The sequence below is a fragment of the Ochlerotatus camptorhynchus genome, unplaced genomic scaffold, assembly GCF_037179485.1.
Source record: "Ochlerotatus camptorhynchus isolate MF236.1 unplaced genomic scaffold, CSIRO-AGI_Acam_v1.1 ptg000002l, whole genome shotgun sequence".
Classification (NCBI taxonomy): Eukaryota; Metazoa; Arthropoda; class Insecta; order Diptera; family Culicidae; genus Ochlerotatus; species Ochlerotatus camptorhynchus.
The window spans coordinates 1,585,025-1,604,544 of NW_027040494.1; the positions used below are offsets into that span (position 1 = coordinate 1,585,025).

The window sequence follows — 19,520 nt, forward strand, 5'->3', positions numbered from 1 at the left end:
AACAACGCTTATTTAGAATATGTATAACTGGTACCGTTAAATAGGTGCGTAATGCCAGTGGGTACTTGTCCAAATTATAAATGAACGCCGTTTAATTGCAATTTTAGCTATTCAAATCATCGGGGTTTTCCTGTACTCAGCACTTGACCTTATAGATTATTTGTATGCAGCTTTGGACATAATCAAATAGGGTAAATGACGGCTTCGGCATCCATTGACTGTTTTCGGCAACCAAAATTTAATCGGTAATCACACTGCATTCCTTAGTACGGTGCTTCATTTTGAAAAAAAAGTAGAAGGATCTGTGCCTAGGGGCACGATCGGAAGCTTCACGTAGGACCGCCAGTGGACGGAACAAATGTGTTGAGCCTTTAGTTCTTTTAATTGACCGATAATCTTTTATCTTCCGTTTTTGAATTGGTGGCCCTAAAAAGGGCCGGTTGTTTTTTTTAATGATGGCCCTGAGAAGGGCCGTTATTTGCTTTTTTTCTGGTGTCCTTTTGATCGTTTGGGACGGCTACCGTGTAGCCGATGAAAAATAGTGATTTATTGATACCTGAAATTTTAAAAGTTTGTTTGTGACATTAAATTCTGAATGATGATATTACTACTTACCTAAATCAGTCAGTATAGGCCGATGGTAAGAGAAATAGGTGATGAATACTTTAATCTAAGATCTGGAATATGTAGCGCAAAGGCCTTGAGTAGTTGGCATAAACGTGGTTACTCTTAATTCTTTTCATTGTAGGATTCTATTGATTATTCGAAAATCTATTATCATAGCTCCTTCTGTATTTGGTCCATCGAAAGTGCTGTTGGAGTTGGAGGATATGGAACGAATAGGCACTAATCCTCGCACTAATCGCTGTTGCCTTTTGGCGCTCCTTTTATTTTGGCGCTATTTGTTGATATGGCTGTTGTATTTGCTTCAGAGAACTAACACGAAATGCATAAACGTGCTACCAATTGATGTCTTCTGGAAGGTTTATTTTTTTTTTTGTTTATTAATTTATTTGATAAGGCTCAACCGAATTAACTTAACAGAGCCGAGGATTCTTGGCCACTATACAATACATCTTAAAACTATAGTCAAAAGGTACAACACAATAAACACTTTATCTTCCGCTATCCAAAAAGCCTCCTCCATCAGAACTGGAGCCGCTTCCAGTAGTTTCATTGTATGGCAAATTGTTGTACGCCAACGAGGGTCAGAGCGCGTCCATTGCAGCAATGGACGCAAAACGTGGTCAGCACTCACACACTCATCACGAAACGGTTGCTTTCCAAAGTCGACGACGCATCGACCGAAAGAACTGCTGATGAAGAACAATGAAGAGGACCACACAATGGTTGCTGCCGAGAAAACAGACGATCGCGTAGCACACATCGAGAGTGGCCTGCTTTTGTCGACTACCGAGTGAACACTGTGGAAGGTTTAGAGCTGGATGATTTACGCAAGTTTATTCTCTCACGAAGACTCAATGACCTAAAGCTGATAGTGATTTTCCGAACACTGCTATTGGCATTGATTGCTGATTGTTTGCTGTTATTTCTCTCCATGGTTCCAAAATATTTCAATTTTGCGAACCTGTTTTACCCACCATCTAGAGATCTTAAAAGAAATTCTATAGCGTAGAAATATAGTGGCACTGAAAAAGGCCATTTGGGATTCAACAGATTTACATGAAGTGCAATGAAGATATCAACCTTTGCCGCACATCTCTTAACGACAACGCAATCATCACCTCGGCCGATGACATCAACCACTCGAGAGCGGCCTTCCCTGTTCTTCCAACAACATCGTAAGTTTCTACTACCAGAACGTTAGGGGCCTCAGAACCAAAATAGAAGACTTCTTTCTCGCTGTCTCGGAGATGGAGTACGACATCGTTGTTCTCACAGAAACCTGGTTAAACAACGAGATCTCATCGCTTCAAATTTTTGGGCCACAGTATCAAGTGTACCGTAAGGATCGCGATCCCATACGATCTGGTAAGACAAGAGGTGGTGGGGTACTAGTAGCTGTGCATACTCGATTGAGCTCCAGCATTTGTTCTGTCGCAGTGGATGCAGATATAGAACAGATTTGGGTAGATATATATGCAGGAGCTAGACATATTTACGTAGGGTCCGCTTACATTCCTCCTGATCTGGCAGGCAACGTGAACATTATTAGTAAGTTCGTTGAATCAGCTGATAGAGTTCTAAACTCGGCTCAAGAGCAGGATTTGCAAATGGTATTTGGAGATTTTAATCAACCTTAACTTGTATGGTACCCAACCCCGGATAGATTTGCCCTTACGGATCCCCACGAATCTTCGTTTCCACAATCCAGTATTGCTCTACTTGACGGAATGACAGTACTTTGTTTAAAGCAGTTGATTTCGATCAAAAATGTAGGAAACAAAACCTTAGACCTTTTGTTCGTTAACGCAGACACCAGACCATTATGTGACATCTCTGAGCCCCCTGAACCACTAACAAGCGTGGATCAATTACATCTGCCATTCCAAGTTTTACTGCAGTGTTCTCCGCCCACCAGGTTTGAAGAACTAAACGACGACAGAGAGTTCAACTTCAGTAAAACTGACTTTGCCGCTCTGAATCTGGCTCTCTCTTCCATCGACTGGTCCCGACTGTATGAGTCTGTTGACGTTAATGAAGCAGTTGATGTGTTCACCATCACCTTGCACCAATTGTTCGGTGATCATGTCCCTCCACCACGTTCTCGCCCATCACCGCTATGGTCAAATAGCCATCTCCGACAACTCAAACGTGAGAGAGCAGCAGCACTGAGGGACAAGAACCCCTTCTCCAAGAGAAATTTCTGTGTTGCTAGTAACAGATACAAAAAGTATAATCGCTTTTTGTATGCTAGACATGTTTGTCGGCTTCAATTTCAATCAGATCTCAAAGAAAACCCGAAAAGATTCTGGACGTTTGTTAACAACAAAAGAAAGGAAAATGGCCTTCCAACGAACATGTTTCTGGGAGCCGAATCCTCTGACTCTATTGATGGTATATGTAACCTGTTCGCTGAAAACTTTGCAAGCGTATTTGACGAACTTATGGTGGACGAAGATCAAATAAGAATTGCTCTTTCGGATGTTCCAGCGAATGCTCTCAACTTCCGCGTAGGTGACATCGCAGATACGGATGTGCTCACAGCTCTGAGGAAAATGAAGCCTTCGGTGTCAGCTGGACCAGATGGAATTCCTGCTACCGTTCTGAAAAAAATGTGCTGAGAATGTCTGTGGGCCCTTGAGATTAATCTGCAAAAAATCACTTTCAGACTCTGTATTTGCCGATAAATGGAAGGATTCGATAATGTTCCCGACGTTCAAAAAAGGAGACAAAAGAGATATCGCAAATTACCGTGGAGTAACATCATTGTGTGTTGAGTCGAAGCTGTTGGAGGTACTGGTGTACAACATGCTAATTTGTGCTGCTAAGATGTACATATCCCCGGATCAACATGGTTTTTTTTTCCAGGGAGATCCACTGCCACTAACTTGATTCAGTTCACATCTAGCTGCCTTCTAAGTATGCACGATGGTCATCAAATGGATTCCATTTATACGGACTTAAAAGCCGCATTCGATCGTGTCAATCACCGAATCCTGCTCGCAAAACTCGAACGCTTAGGAGTTGAAACTCGGTTTGTCAAATGGATGGAATCTTACCTTGTGAACCGTCGTCTTTGCGTGAAACTTGGCACTTTTGAGTCGCACACTTTCAGCAACAGCTCAGGTGTTCCACAAGGAAGCAATCTTGGACCACTGTTATTTTCCCTGTTTTTCAACGATGTCTGCTCTCTCCTACCAGACGGATGTAAAATCTTGTATGCAGATGATCTAAAATTGTTCTTGATAATACGATCTATAGAAGACTGCCAGAAGCTTCAACAGTATATTGATCTCTTCGAAGGCTGGTGTGACAGGAATCATCTCGTTATAAGTGAGAAAAAATGTGCCGTGATATCTTTCACCCGCAAGAAATCTCCAATCTGCTGGCCATACACGATTCGTGGAGAAGCAATGGAAAGAGTCACAAGCATCAGGGATCTTGGAGTGGAACTTGATTGCAAAATGACGTTTCGGGATCATTACTCCAACATCATCGCTAGGGCTAACATAAATCTGGGATTCATCTTTCGCATTTCGAAAGAGTTTCGCGACCCGTACTGCTTACGATCACTGTACTACTCCCTTGTACGTTCCGGGCTAGAATCTGCTTCTGTCGTGTGGAGTCCTCACCACGAGGTCTGGATAAAAAGGATAGAAGCAGTTCAATCACGATTCGTTAGATACGCGCTCCGGTTCCTGCCTTGGAGTAACCCAAACGATTTACCACCGTACGAGACTCGCTGTCGCCTGCTAGGAATGACAACTCTGGAAAGCAGGCGAAGCCAACAGAAAGCAGTATTTGTTGCGAAGCTGCTGTTAGGAGAAATTGACGTTCCTTACATACTCTCTCGAATAAACCTTGGTATTACACTCAGACAACTCCGTCAACGGCAGATCTTCAGGCTTAACTTTCAGAGGACCGATTATGCTCAGAATGAACCTATTAGGGCAATGTGTGTTGAATTCAACCAAGTTTTTTATCTATTTGATTTCAATGTTAGTATTAATGTTAACATTCAACAACTTCGATCAATGCTATAGTGTTAAGGGTGCCTAGTGTAAGTTAATTCATGTAGACCGTGGTTTGTCCGATGAATAATAATAATAATAATATTATATATATATAATAATTGTGTGGTTTACATGTATGAATTTTCAAGTGACACAGATGCGTCTTTTCAACTTTAGTACATTTGACATTTTAATTATTATTCACAGTTCCTAGTCCTATCAGGCCTGTTTTAAAGTATGACCACCTTGGTGCGATTGTTTTGATTTGAATTGGAAAAAGGAGACTACTTATAAGTACTATTTACATCGTCGTCGAAATTGGTAGCAGCAATAGCAGCAGTAGCAGTTCTTTCGGCGTGTGGCGTTGAAAATTGTTCTCCATTAACAACGAAAGACGAGCTGCAGAGCCCACATAAGCAACCATCAAAGGAGGAAGAAGCTGCACCGCTATGCTATGGATCGGAATCAGTAGCTCTTCGTGAGTCACTGCGGATCGGTCATCTATGCCAAGCGTGTCACCCTCGCTCCAAACGATATACAGTTCAACAGCGTCATCCGTGTTGCACACCCAGCTCAGAATTACTCAACCATCACTACAAAACGGTCCTTTTCAGGGTCATCAAAAATTTATTAAAGAGTATTATTTGGACATTGGTCAAAGTCATCAGTTCCCGCAAGCAGCTAGCTATCAAGGCTCAACCTGTCTATAGAAGGTGTGGAATTGTAGGCCTGAATATATTGGTGCAATTAGTTTTTCCTCGACTTTCATTCCGTACGATTCATTTCTTTCGTTTAATCAATCACCCTTGTAGTGACGTCGAAAAGATTGTTTTAATCGGCGCTTACATATGAAATTTAATGTGGTTTATAGAATTTTTTGTATGTTACCAAAATTTATGAATGGTTTGCCACTAAATGTTGAGATAATTTATTGATTATTGAATTATCACACTGTATACCATGATAAAGCAGCCTGTTTGTGAGTTTTTGCCTGTTTTCAAGTAAGCAGTTATCATCAAAAAACAAATCGCCAGCTGGTATTTCCCGAATGTTGATTTTCAACAAGAAACTATTGAAAAACTGGTAAATGTCCAGCATTGTCCAAACGCGTCGAATTAAATAACAAATCCACCAATTACATATATGCATATGCTGCTTCCCCAGCACAGTCGTCAGAGAGTAGTATGTAGACGAAACAAGTCGAAGTGGCATTTGCCTCCGATCCTCGGGCGCGTACGAATAGGGAGGATGGAATTGCGTAATATTTTGCACACTCATCGCCATATTCAGAACCAACAAATTCTTCAAGATAACCACCATCCGTCGTCTGGCTCACCGTGGCGGTGTCTGACGTATCTCCGGTCTGATTTACGAGGTGTGCTGAAGGTGTTCCTGAAAAATGAGATCCATGATGCTGTCACCTACACTAAACACGCCACGCGTAAGCGGCCATGGATGTCATCTACGTTTTGAAGTGACAGAGACGCACTCTGTTTGGTTTCGGAGGTTAAATCATCACCAACTTTGGCAACAAAACGGCTCTTTTCAGGGCCACCAAGTTCAGAACCAACGTTCACACAAAATGCTCATGTAATCAAACTGGAAGCAGGGGTACAAATTATTTTGATCAACCTTGATCAACTTTGAATCGCCACGACCGGATATTTTCGATGGAAGAAGCAACAATCTAGCATCTAATTCGACGAAGACGGCAGGAAACATTTGTGAAGCCGAGTTATTTACGAAAGGTGGAGGCGAACCAGCCTAAGGCTGAAAGCCTCCTAAATAAAGCTAAATAATAATAATAATACGAAAGAGAGTGTCGATGAAGAGAATCGATCAATGTAGATAGAACCTATTGAAAAGTGACGCGAGATTTGTTTTCCGTACTGAGCTCCAATGCTACCGACGCCAGGGAGGCAGCTCCCACACCTGGACCCTACCAATCCACCCATCAACTCAACCGGGAACCAACGGCTTTACTTCCCGAAGGAAGGCGTGATCAGAGATGTTATGCCTTAGAACATGCCGGTGGCGCCGACTGAGATTGGACCCAGGCCTGCTGGGATGAGAGGTAATCACGCTAATCACCAGCGTCGATATCTTTCAAGGTGATATCACGGCGAATGAGAACGACCCAAATTTGAGGTTAGTTATCTCAGAAATAAGAAATAAAGTGCAGGAGCTCAGCGATGAGTAAATTTGCCTCATGTTTTTCCAGATTTGAGAAAAGTAAAGATTGGATCCACTCAGTCTATTGGTACTACTTCGAGACTGAATAAAATTTTCGTTAATTTCCTCATTTTCTGGCAGATTTTTTAGGTTTTCCACAGGAAACCATGAGACAAATTTACTCATCGCTGAGTTCCTGCATTTTTGGCGATTATGAGTGAACTAAACTCAAATTTGGGTCTTTCTCATTCGCCGTGTACGCAAAAAGAAAAGAGCCAGTGTCGCTACTTGATAGCAAACTACTCATAATGGGAGGAGTCTTTGTAGCTTTTATACCACTTGGTTGCACATCATTCTGCTTTAACCTGTATTCTTTAGTGGGAATGACACTGATGAAGACTGCACATTGTAGTCGAAATACGTATCTGTCATGGATACCAAAATTAATTAAGTGGAATTAAATGGAAGATAACCTTTTTTGCTGTTTTATATCTGTTTATATCCAACGACCACACAAAATGCCCTCCAGAGTTGTAATCTTGTAACCAAACTTGGAAGCAGGGGTGCAAGTGATTTTGATTGATTCTCTTAATCAACTTTCTCTTTGAAAAAGATTACTACAAATTTGGTACGCCTACAATTCAAAAACGGAAAGAGTTGAGATAATAGATAATTGATCAATTAAAAGAACTAAATGCTCTTCACATTTATTCCGCCCACTAGCGGTCCTACGTCAAGCTTCCGTTCGTGCCCCTAGGCACAGACCCTTATACTTTTATTACCGCTGCTTTTTTCCTCCCTGTCGTGTGTTCGGTTTGCGCTCTTTCGTTACGTCCGTGTTTGGGTTTTTTCGTTACATGTCTGAATAATAGATAGCGCTGGTATTAGGGCGTAACAGCTTTTGGAAACAATGACTTCTCTCGGTGATTTCAACAGGTAACCGTTTTCAACTAGGATGGAGGGGGTGGCGTTAAAATCATCGAAACAAACGCTACTTAATTTAAGTACGACTCATTAAAAATCAGCTAGGACATGAATTATTTTGATTTTTACAGCGTTTGGAGGTGACTGCCCTCAAAGTTCTCGAAACGTAGCCGTGTTTGGCCAATGTGACTTCTATTAACCGAATTACACACACACAAAACTCAGTGATGTACACAATTTTCCTATCATTGCAATTAGAAGATTTTTTTTAGCAGAAGAACAAATTGATAACCAAATTGCCCCTGTTTTACGGTATTTTCAATTTAACTTGAAGCTTTCGGTTTCATGAGCTTTTTATATCAAGCATCACCGTACAGCTTAACATCGCACGCTCGTGTTCCATGTGGTCGTGCAATCTTTCTTGGCCAAACACCGGTCTTTCATTGCATCGAACCCCCTTCATTACCTTACCCACGCTTTTTCGACCGTTCGTTCGTTCGTTCTCGCGCACTACTATCAATTAATGATCGCATTCACGTACCTACGTTGGTATTATTACACCTGAATGCCCGACTCCAGCTGTATGGGTTACTGTGGAGCTTAAGGCTGTACATCTGGCCTGGTGAACTCACCAGCTAAACTAGTCGTAGATCGGGACGAGTGGAATGTAGACGCGGAATTTGCTGCTGCCGACGACGCAACGTTTCTTTCGGTACTTCTCTTCTAAATTACGGTGTGGATTGAACCTGTCTCTTTGAAGTGCTGCCGATGATGATCGTTTTTAATTGTCTTTTGGTGGTTTGCTAAATTGGCCAAAAAATGTGAAGGTGTTTAGCATGGAGCGCAGGCCGTTGTGTTGGTGCTAAATATTTATTGTTTAGTGCAGTGAAGAGAATTGCAGCTTGCTATAGTTTACAGAAAGTGAAGATTGGTGAACGGAGTACAAGGCAGTCATGGTTGGCTTGCAGACAAAATGTGTGACATTAGATGCTCGAATTTGAAGAACTGCAAGCACCGCCAGGATTGCTATGTGTACTGTGATACTGCTGACGAAGAAGAATGCATTATTTGTCTGAAAAGTCTACTTGTTTTCCGCTCAAGTGTCTCAAGTATCCAACCTTCATCATCGTGCCATCATCAATTGCTGCAAGATAGCTTATCTATTGACCGTCGGTTGATAGCGAATACCAATTGAAAATTATACTTCTTCTATCGACCGAAAGCTAATTGCAGGTGCTATCAGTGACAAATAGCGAAAAAGTGGTCACCCGAAACGGGCAATCCAATTGATGTTCCTGTTTTTTTTCGCGGAAACGCCAACATTTCAGCTGACCAACAAGTGTAGTGATTGCTTGTTGTTTAAGTGACGTGAAATATTAGCAAAGATCAAATTTCTGGCGTCGTGTGATGGATGAGTCGTGTGTACTTGTAACCAGTTTGTGGGAATGAAGTAAAAGTGCAAAAGTGTGAAACTGAAATGTAGCTACAATTGTACACCGCCATCATCGCAGCCGTAATTGAACATATGTTCACAGAAGGCGAATACTGTACTCAGTTTTGCCTGGAGGCTTCTCTTAAGATCGATTTGAAGAATAGCTGTAGCAGTTATTAGTAGCGAGCAACGAGTTTGGTGTTGGAAAGTTGCACGCTGATTGCAGTTCCAAATCGAACATGGTGTTGGAATTTCTTGGAACTAAATTACATACGTAGGGTGTAGATCTTATTTTGGGCCTACTAAGTACTTCCCGAAGTTTTCGAGTGGATTTTAACACAAAATTGAATGTTTCTACTATACATTACTTCCAAATTTATTTACCATTCAAGACCGGCAGCCCTACTTTTGCTCAATAAAACAGATGAAATTATCCTTAATAAGTAAGGTGCTCCTTAAATGATTGATCAAAATACGTTAAAAATCTTAAAACGCTCAGTAAAATTAAAAGTACGCTCCCTAAAATAGAGAAAACTGTACATTAAGCATTTGAAAATGCTTCTTAGTATGCACCGCTTTGCACCATTTTGAAGTGTAATTGTACCATATATCATCGGAAAAGCTGCTGTAGAAAGGTTAATAAGAACCATGAAATCAGCTGAAATGTTCAGTAAAAATTCAAAAATGCACACAATGATTTACTGAACATTTCAGCTGATTTCATGGTACTTATTAACCTTTCTACAGCAGCTTTTCCGATGATATATGGTACAATTACACTTCAAAATAGTGCAAAGCGGTGTATTGGGTTTGGTTTGCGCTCTTCAATACTTTTTGTTGTAGCTGTTTAACTAAAGTATCGTACCAATCATATAATTGAATTTCGCTCATGCTTCTAGCAGTTAAGTCGGACGACCTTATTAAAAACGACCAGTGGTTTCTCGTTATCGAGAGTGGCACATAAGCCACTGCGTTTGCAGGAGTTCTTACAGAGAACGTTCAACGACGGTTACATGTTAAACGCCGTAATCATGTGATGTTTTCTGCTCGATTGGCCGAAATTGGACTATTAGGTCGAAGTAAATTTTTACCCTACTGCTTACCTACGCACATCTTACGATTTACTCGAACGGAACACTATTTCCAATGGCCATGATTAGACACGAGAGTGGCAGTCAGTGCTTTGATTGTTCCGACGCGATTAAAGGGCTGCCTGTAATTGCCCGAAGAGTTGACCTACTTTGGATCTCATGATTCGTCTTTTTTTATTTTTTTTTCTGTTTTGTAGATATTTGCGTAGATGGTTGGGAATGGAAATGTGTTGTTTCGAATTCCGTAAAAGCAGCTTACAGTCTCAGTTAATTACCGTGTTTATTCAAGACAGTGCAAGTGCATAGATTAAAGAAAAGACATCGTCTTATTACTATGCTTTACTATAGAAACTCTAGATCTTTTAAGATCATTTGGGGCAATCCCGAAAAAGGATTTACGCCCGATTTTAAAGGCAAGTGTGCTGACTAGTGTGCTACATTATTGCCAAAAACGATCGATTAGGAGGGAGATTTGAGGATTCAAGGAATCGATGCCAAGTTTGGCCATAGTGGCAATATGTGGTAACTCGTCAAATATTTCAATAAGTGGAACATAGATGCATCAACATAGTTAAACCGATACCTTTCTGATGACAATTTATTATTTTTTGCGTTATGTGACCTAGGGTTTTTGATCTAATTTTTGTCTACTAAGCACCACCCACGCTTTACATCTCTTTCTTGAACGGGTTTTAACAATAAATTTAATGTTTCTATCAAAGATGACTTCTAAATTTATTCCCCTTTCCATAAGTTCCGTTGAATTTGATAAAGAGCCATACATTGTTGAGATATTGTTAAAAAATCTAACACTGCTTCTTGATTCCAAATTCGTCCTACGAGTTTCAATTCCGTCATATAGCATTGAAACGCCATTGGATTTTCATCGTCCTACGACTGAAGGTAGAGGTAGTTTTGGGTTGTAGCTTGTGAACTTACGCATCAGTACAAACGTATTACTGATTTGTGCATGGTAAAATAATTGATTATATTGATGTTTTCTGCTCGATAGAACGGAAATGGACGATTACGACGAAGTAGCGCTAAATCGGATGCCACAATCGACATTCTCAAATAAATAATCATCAAGAATCATCAAATTGACTAAACCTGGATGTCCCGGATACCAGATTCGGTGATCACAACTGACTTTATCGTGGTACTGAGCATGCGACACATCAAGTTACATCAACTTGATGCATATAGGCAGATGCTGTCAATATTCGTCCTTAAGATCGACTCTAATGAGGTCAGTGACCTGTAGCGATTGTTTCGGATATCGGTTTCAGTGGCCGCAACTGAGAAATTTAGCATGCCCAGCAGGGGTGGTAAACAACTTTCATGCTGGTACTGTCCAGTCTTGCTTTGGCTCACTTCACTATAAAAAATATGTTGCAGAATTGGATGCTATAATGATATTTTTTTGACAAAAACATAGTAAAACTAGAAACACTGGAATAAGAGATCAGCGGAGACACTGTTTTGATTCCAATCGAACTGTCAAAAGCGGTTCCAATCTGTAATGTTTACAAATGGTTTGCTTCAATTAGGGAGGAGTATTAACATCGTTTAACTCATGAACTCGCTCGTCGGTGCATTGGCGAAGTCACTGGCAAGCAGTTACAAATGCAAGTGATGCCAGGATTACTTTGATGTCTATCTTGTTTCCAAATTCATGTTTTTTTTCTCCGCTGGTCTCTTATTCCAGTGTTTTAAAGTAAAACCATAGAGGTGACTCTAAGACCAGAAGGTCCCGAAGAAACGTGCTCAGCTTTTTGGCTCAGCTCTGGTACTCTTTTCAGTCCCAAGAAACATAGGAAAATCCTCATTTTAGCGAACCAAAACAAACAAAGCGTAGTACTAGAATTTCGACTAGAATGAGATACGTTAATCGATTTGCTTGGGACCAATAGGCTAGTCAAGTGGTGAGCCAATTTAAAATCGTTAGTTTCAACCGGTTGGTAAAACGGAGCCAACTGGAACCGAACCATGGACGTTGAGATTACAGGGCTCGTGTGTTTACCACTAGTATTTCAACGCTTGGGTTGGGAAATATGAAAAATGAAAAATGATCAGCATACAAAGCCAACTCAAAATTTGAAAATTTGTGCAAATTTACAATATTCATAAGCATTCAAATGTTACAACATTTCTAACCTATCAAGATCCCGACTGTGATGAACTTTTTTAGATCCAGAAGTTGCATTCTCAAATCATAAAAAAAATACTTGAAAATCTAAATTTAATTGTAGATATTTGATATTTTCCATTTTGTTCAGAGATATTGTCAGTTGACTATCAAATGTATTAATTAAATTTGACGTATACTTAGGACCTTATTTTTCCTTTAATTTGTTTTCCGTCGATCTTGTTTTCCGTGCTGAGCACCAATGCTACCGACGCAAGGTAGGCAGCTCCCACACCTGGGCCCTACCTATCGACACATCAACTCATGGATCGGGGACTAACTTTACTTCCCTTCCAAACACCCAAGTAACAATTCAGCAGCTACTATGATTTATGATGGTTTTATAACGGAAATGAACAATCCATTTAGTTTAAATACAGCATTTCAAAATGTCAAATCTTCCTGGTTAATAATTCAGTTTATTGTTGTTTTAAAAACCTTTTATAGTCTGTCGAGAAAGTCAAAATCTTTATTGTTTTACAAATAAATTTAAAGCAGTTCTCAATCCCTCCATAAAACTATTCTGAAAATCAATCATAAACTTCATTAGCAATTAATTATTAATAACTTGGTGGAAAAAAAAAAACAACGGCGCCGGTGGTGTAGTGGTAAGCGTGATTACCTCTCACCCCACCAAGCCTGGGTTCAATCCCAGTCGAATACCGATCAATGTTGGTTTTTTGGAAATTCAAGATGGTGGCTGCCGATTTCAGAAGAAGTGTCAAATAGCCTAAAAATTGAATTGAATATCGATTTTCAGCATCTACGCGTCGTCCTCGTTCCGAAATTTCCAGATCTTAGGGTATTTGACACTTTTTGTGAAACCCGATGGCCACCATATTGGATTCCAAAATGGCATCGGATATCGATTTTTGGCATTCACACGTTGTCCCCATTCTGAAAATACCCATATTGTACACAGAAAAAAAAGTTGTTGAATATTACATCCAAACTGCTGCAACCAGGTCAATCCATCGGTTGTGTAATATAACGTTGTACGATGTACATCGATTTTGCGAACAAAATTACATCCATTGATGTAATATTGTATCTGCTTTTTGCTATTACATCATTATTTCATACATCAGCTTGAATTACATTGATCGATATTACATTTTTTTTGCTGTGTAGAGTATTTGACAGTTTCTGAACCCTGATGGCCGCCATATTGGATTCCAAAGTGATATTTGATATCGATTTTTGGCATCTACGCGTTGTCCCTGAAACTCTATGGCCGCCATATTGGAGTCCAACATAGCATCGGATATCGATTTTCGGCAGCCACGCATCGTCTCCGTTCCGAAAATACCCATATCTTAGGGTATTTGACACGTTTATGAAACTTGATGACGGCGTCGAATATCGATTGTCGGCATCCCTGTTCCGAAAATACCCTATATTGTAGGTTTGTTGACACTTTCTGAATCCTGATGGTCTTCATATTGGATTACAACATAGCGTCGGATATCGATTTTTGGCATTAACGCGTTGTTCCCGTTCCGAAAATAACCATATCTTAGGGTATTTGACACTTCATAAAACAAATGGCCACTATCTTGAATTCCAAAATGGCGTCAGATATAATTTTTCAGCATCTACGCGGTATCCCCGTTCCAAAAATACCCTATTGTAGGGTATTTGACACTTTTTTCTTCTGAAACCCGATGGCCGCCATTTTGGAATCCAAAATAACGTCGAATATCGATTTTCTGCACCTTCGCGTCGTTCCCGTTCTGAAAATAAAGGGTGATACGGTCAAAATTTGGTCAAGGGAAAACGCGTGTAAATCTGTGAAATCGTTTATTTAAAAAATCAAATTAAATTTCTTTTTCAAGTTCAATTAGTATAAAATTCAGGAAAAATATTCAGTTAGGCTTCCACTTTTCCAAATCCGAATTGCCGGGCCTTACGCTTGACCCCTGCCATCAGATTTTGTACAGCCACCTTGTCCACCTTCTTCGCCGCAGAAAGCCAGTTTGCCTTGAACTGTTGCTCGCCCTTAGCAGTTTTTTTGGTCTTCTTTAGGTTCCGCTTGACAATAGCCCAGTATTTCTCAATTGGGCGGAGCTCTGGCGTGTTGGGAGGGTTCTTGTCCTTGGGAACCACCTGCACGTTGTTGGCGGCGTACCACTCCATGGCCTTTTTACCGTAATGGCAAGATGCCAAATCCGGCCAAAACAGTACGGAACAACCGTGTTTCTTCAGGAAAGGCAGCAGACGTTTATTCAAACACTCTTTCACGTAAATTTCTTGGTTGACAGTCCCGGAAGCTATGAAAATGCTGCTTTTCAAGCCACAGGTACAGATGGCTTGCCAAACCAGATATTTCTTTGCGAACTTTGACAGTTTCATGTGCTTGAAAACATCTGCTACCTTTCCCCTTCCTTTTGCCGTATAAAACTCCTGTCCCGGAAGCTGCTTGTAGTCGGCTTTGACGTAGGTTTCGTCGTCCATTACCACGCAGTCAAACTTCGTCAGCATCGTCGTGTACAGCCTCCGGGATCGCGCTTTGGCCGTCGTATTTTGTTTATCATCGCGATTTGGAGTCACTACCTTCTTGTAAGTCGATAGTCCGGCTCGTTTTTTGGCTCGATGCACGGTTGTAGACGATACACCCAGCTTATTTGCGGCATCTCGGAGAGAGAGGTTAGGGTTTCGCTTGAAACTACCGGCAACTCTCTTTGTCGTCTCAGCGGCTTCCGGTTTTCGATTTCCCCCCGATCCAGACTTCCTGGCTGTCGACAAACGTTCCCCAAACACTTTAATTACATTTGTTACGGTTGATTTGGCAACTTTTAGCGATTTTGCCAACTTTGCGTGCGAGTAGCTCGGATTTTCGCGATGCGCGAGCAAAATTTTGATACGCTGCTCTTCTTGCTTGGACGGCATTTTGACAACTGAAGAGTGAATTCCAAAATCAAAATAGGAGCAACATTCTACACACACACACCTTCAAAATGAGGGGTGTTCAGGTTTTTTAAATGCAAAATTGAAAGAAATACGTCAAGTTGATATTGACCAAATTTTGACCGTATCACCCTTTACCCGTATTGTTGTGTATTTGAGACTTTCCCTGACTCCGATGAATGCCATCTTGGACTCCAGAATGGCCTCGTTAATCTAATTTTCGTTTAATATAAAATAATATATTATTACTACATATAATCCGAATGTTATCCCTATCGGCAATCGACATTGTGCGGATACTATCCGGATACTATATTTTGATGCCTGCGTCGTCAGGTCGTGAAAAGTCGAATGAGCCCCGAATTGAAGTGAAAGTGGAAAAAACGAAGGAAGCAATTTTCAAGTCATTCATTGAGTTAATTTAAACAAGTCTTTGCTTCAAATGAAATGAACTGAAGCACTTGACGAACGAAACAAGTGATAGTCCAGTCATGTTTGAAAAGAGGAATGTTCATCGTGACTCGATTACAATAAATACGATGAATTACACGAAAATGATATTGCTCGAAATGAACCGATTCTGCGGAGTGTTCATTTTCTTTTCTTTGTTTCGAAAATGCAGAACCCTTTAGGATAAAGCAGAATGGCTTTAGATAAATAAAATTCAGTCAGGAAGTTTTCTTCATAAAAGCCATTTTAAAATCTTATGAATTTGTTAGAGATTTCAGTAAAGCAAAACCTCTTTTTCATAAATGAAAACCAACTTTTAAGCTACCGCGATATTACAATTATTTTGTTTGATTTTTACAATCTTCCTTTTCATTGTATATTTCTTTGGATATAACTTTATTTTGGTCAATTTAGCAATGAACAGATATTTGAAATACGATAATCATAAAAATATCTTGGCTGAGCTTAATGATTAATCTGAAGAATAACATTTTTTTCTCAATTAAGAATAATAAGCAAAATCGACGTCTTCCATGGGTGGACTTAATTATTTTTTTCGATGTTTTCAAGTACATTTCACATAAGATTTAATATGGCACCTACAATTAGGCCACTTTATGAGAACAATTTTAATAATTTTGGAGATTGAATAGGATTGTTATATGATCAGATTATATTTCAATTCTTTTGTTAAGATCGGATGGTATTTATGAATCCTTTTCTATCATGATTGATGATTTTTCTAGTGGATTCAGCAAGTGGCTATGGAAAATAGCTTTAAAAGGGTTTCTATTTTTGCCAAATATTTTTTATTGTAGATTAAATACGGGTTTCAAATGGTTCTTAATAGTTCGTCATAAAAGTAGTAAAGTAGTTCGTCATAAAAGCAGTAAATCAATCTTGAAGAGCTTCGACAATATACCCTTCACAACCTTTTCCAGGATGGGCCAACTAGACAGATTCTAGTCTTAAAGAAGTTTTGGTGGATGCATCAATGGCAAATTAGCCTTGAGCAGGGTTTTATGAATGTTGTTTTGTAGTAGTTTTGTATTATTTCATAAAACTTAAAATGTTACATGGGCAGAGATGTTCTGCCCCAGAAAATCCCGGCGGCGCCGGATTGGGATTGAACCCAGGCTCCTTTGGGGTGAGAGGCAATCACGTTTAACACTACACCACCGGTGAATACATTTTTGTTGCACAACATTAGGAACTTCAACATCTATAAAAATTGTCGCGTAACATTTGAAAAGGGCCTATCCTCGTTGAACGATTCTCTTCCTCGACTTTCTCTTTAGTTTGCCACGGCAACATAAACGAATTTATCACTAAGCTCGCAGCACAGTCCGACAGAAGATGATGTTAGCTTGCGCCTGAAACAACACACTCAATGGGATATGCATTTGCAGTCGGGTTATTCGCGAAAGAGAAAATCGATGAAGAGAATCGATCAACAACGATAGGCCCTTTTCTCGTGTTGCGCGAGAAATGGTGCCTATGAATGGATAATGAACTTCATAATTCACTTTGTACTTAAACCATAAAATTTAAAAATGTCTAGTAAAGTCCTATACAAAAACTGTAGAGTTACAATTTAAACTGTATCCAGTAAGCTCCATTTATTTTGTGATTTACTTTATTTCTATCACTCCAACCCTGTCTGGATCTTTTTTTTAGAAAAACGACTGGAAAATCAGAAAATATCAGGGAACATCAGGGAATTTATTGTCGATCATTGAGTCGACACCCAAGGGGGGGAGGTGGCTGTCAAATACGAACAATCGTCGCCTACCTCGCATGCCTCGCATAACTGGTTCCAAAGGTAAACAAGCCATAAGAAACCTACAGCGATTGTTTACGTTTGGAGCCAGTTTCATACAAGAATGATCAGTAGGCTGATTTGACAGCACGTCCCCCCCAGGTCGACACCCTGATAATACTCCTTACAATTAGAATCTAAAAGCATACATAAAGGTACCGTCCGATTGTGTCAGTGCTAGGTCATCAGTATTTTCACACGACAGAAGAAACACACTGTTTAATTTTTCTAAATTATGGATGAGCGTGCGAAATCTTTTTAAAAAAGAAATAGTTTGTCAATTTTGTTTACTCAGTCGGTAGATTAAATATGTACCGATTCCTCAGTCCGATTTCTGAGTACACATCTCTCACTTTCCAAAACTTCATTCATCTCAATAGCTATCGGCCTACACGGCAAAAAATAAATTTTAATATTATATTCAATCATGTCGAAAATCTGATGTAATTTTTATGGTCACGAAAATAAACAAATGCAGTAACAGCAGCGTAATGTCAGTTCATGCACTGTATTAATGATAATTTTATCCTTTTTGGCAAGTAATATTTCACCATATTTTTGACACGATTGAAGTGCATCCCCTTTGATGAAATATCAAAATTTATTTTTTGCTGTGTAGGGGCCTTCGGATATTTGTCTTTATTCTGTAAATATCTTAAGTTCTGAGACTTTAGAAATCTTCCGAGCTGTTGGACTTCATACATTCTGGAAGTCATGTTAATTTGTTACAATTTTGGAAGAATACATTTTTTAGATTATTGAACTCAGATTATTTTTCTATGTGACTGAGTAGGGATTTTGTTGTGTTTGGAAAAGTCGCTCACGTTTTCTTCGGTAGCATATGCTATGGTTATGGAGCATTAAGACTCATTCCAATGTAGTATTGAGACAAACCTGCTCAGGGCGGAACGTGCGAAAACTCATTACGTTTCAGAACTTCCTGCCTTATCTTTCAAATCTTGCTTTTTTAAATGGCTGTATCTATTTTCGATGAACATGTTTCAAGCTGCACTTGTATCTTTCTCATTCATACTGGACTGTATTTCATAATGATGAATGACATTGGACTAGAATGATGCCAGAGATCCAGAGTTCACGTCCGGCCCGAAGGTCGCATGTTAGGCAGCGCTGCTCTAGAAGTTTCTCTTCAGAATACCCAAGGAAATATCCCAATCCTCGTCGAAAATCTCTTGAAAATTAGTTCTGCAAGTTTATCCAAATTCAAGAGCCGGAGTAAAAAATGTTGCCTTCCGAATATTTAATTAGCAATAATAACGATCATAATCAGTCAGGATATCGTAAGAAATGCAGTACAACAACGGCACTGATTAATATCTCACATTACTTAAGAAATGCACTCGAAAGAAACAAATATCGATTTTAGTCCTACTAGATTTCATTAAGGTGTTTGACTCCATTAATCTCAAATCGCTCTGTTGGTGTCTCATGCTGCTCCAGAAAAGGCAGTAGTCTCTTCCGAAAGCACTCCTCCTGGAAAATTTGGCGGTTCATGGTCCCAAAAGTAACGAAAGTTTCGCTTTTCAGCCCACAACTGCAAATTGCTTGCAAGACAAGGAACTTTTTGGGGAGTTTCTTCTTTACAATTTTACATTCTTCTGGGGCACTCTTCCGGTCAACTGAGGTATAACAGGAATTTGATAATAAACTGTCAAAACCGGATAGACTGGGATTTTTGTTTCGAGCGTGCAGGATCGAATCGCGACGTGCTTGCTCCGATGAAGCCATGATGTAAACAAATGAACTTACCAATGCCTACATGAAAATTTACGCTAAATCTTGCGTCAATAATTTTAGACGTGTTCAGAAAATTACATGCTACTTTTTTGAGTCATGTAAAATTACAAACCATCATCGCAGAATTTTCAACGATCGTTCAATT

The 19,520-nt window shown here is 39.8% G+C and overlaps 1 protein-coding gene across 1 annotated transcript in view; it reads left to right on the forward strand.

Annotated features, from left to right (window-relative positions):
- Nucleotides 1–8,341: 8,341 nt before the first annotated feature.
- The window catches only part of Sans (SAM_USH1G_HARP domain-containing protein Sans), a 46,322-nt gene continuing 35,143 nt past the window's right edge, over nucleotides 8,342–19,520 (forward strand). Inside the window, exon 1 of the mRNA XM_065226290.1 lies at nucleotides 8,342–8,445. The gene's annotated coding sequence lies outside the window, so the exon portion shown is untranslated. The remainder of the gene's footprint in view (nucleotides 8,446–19,520) is intronic.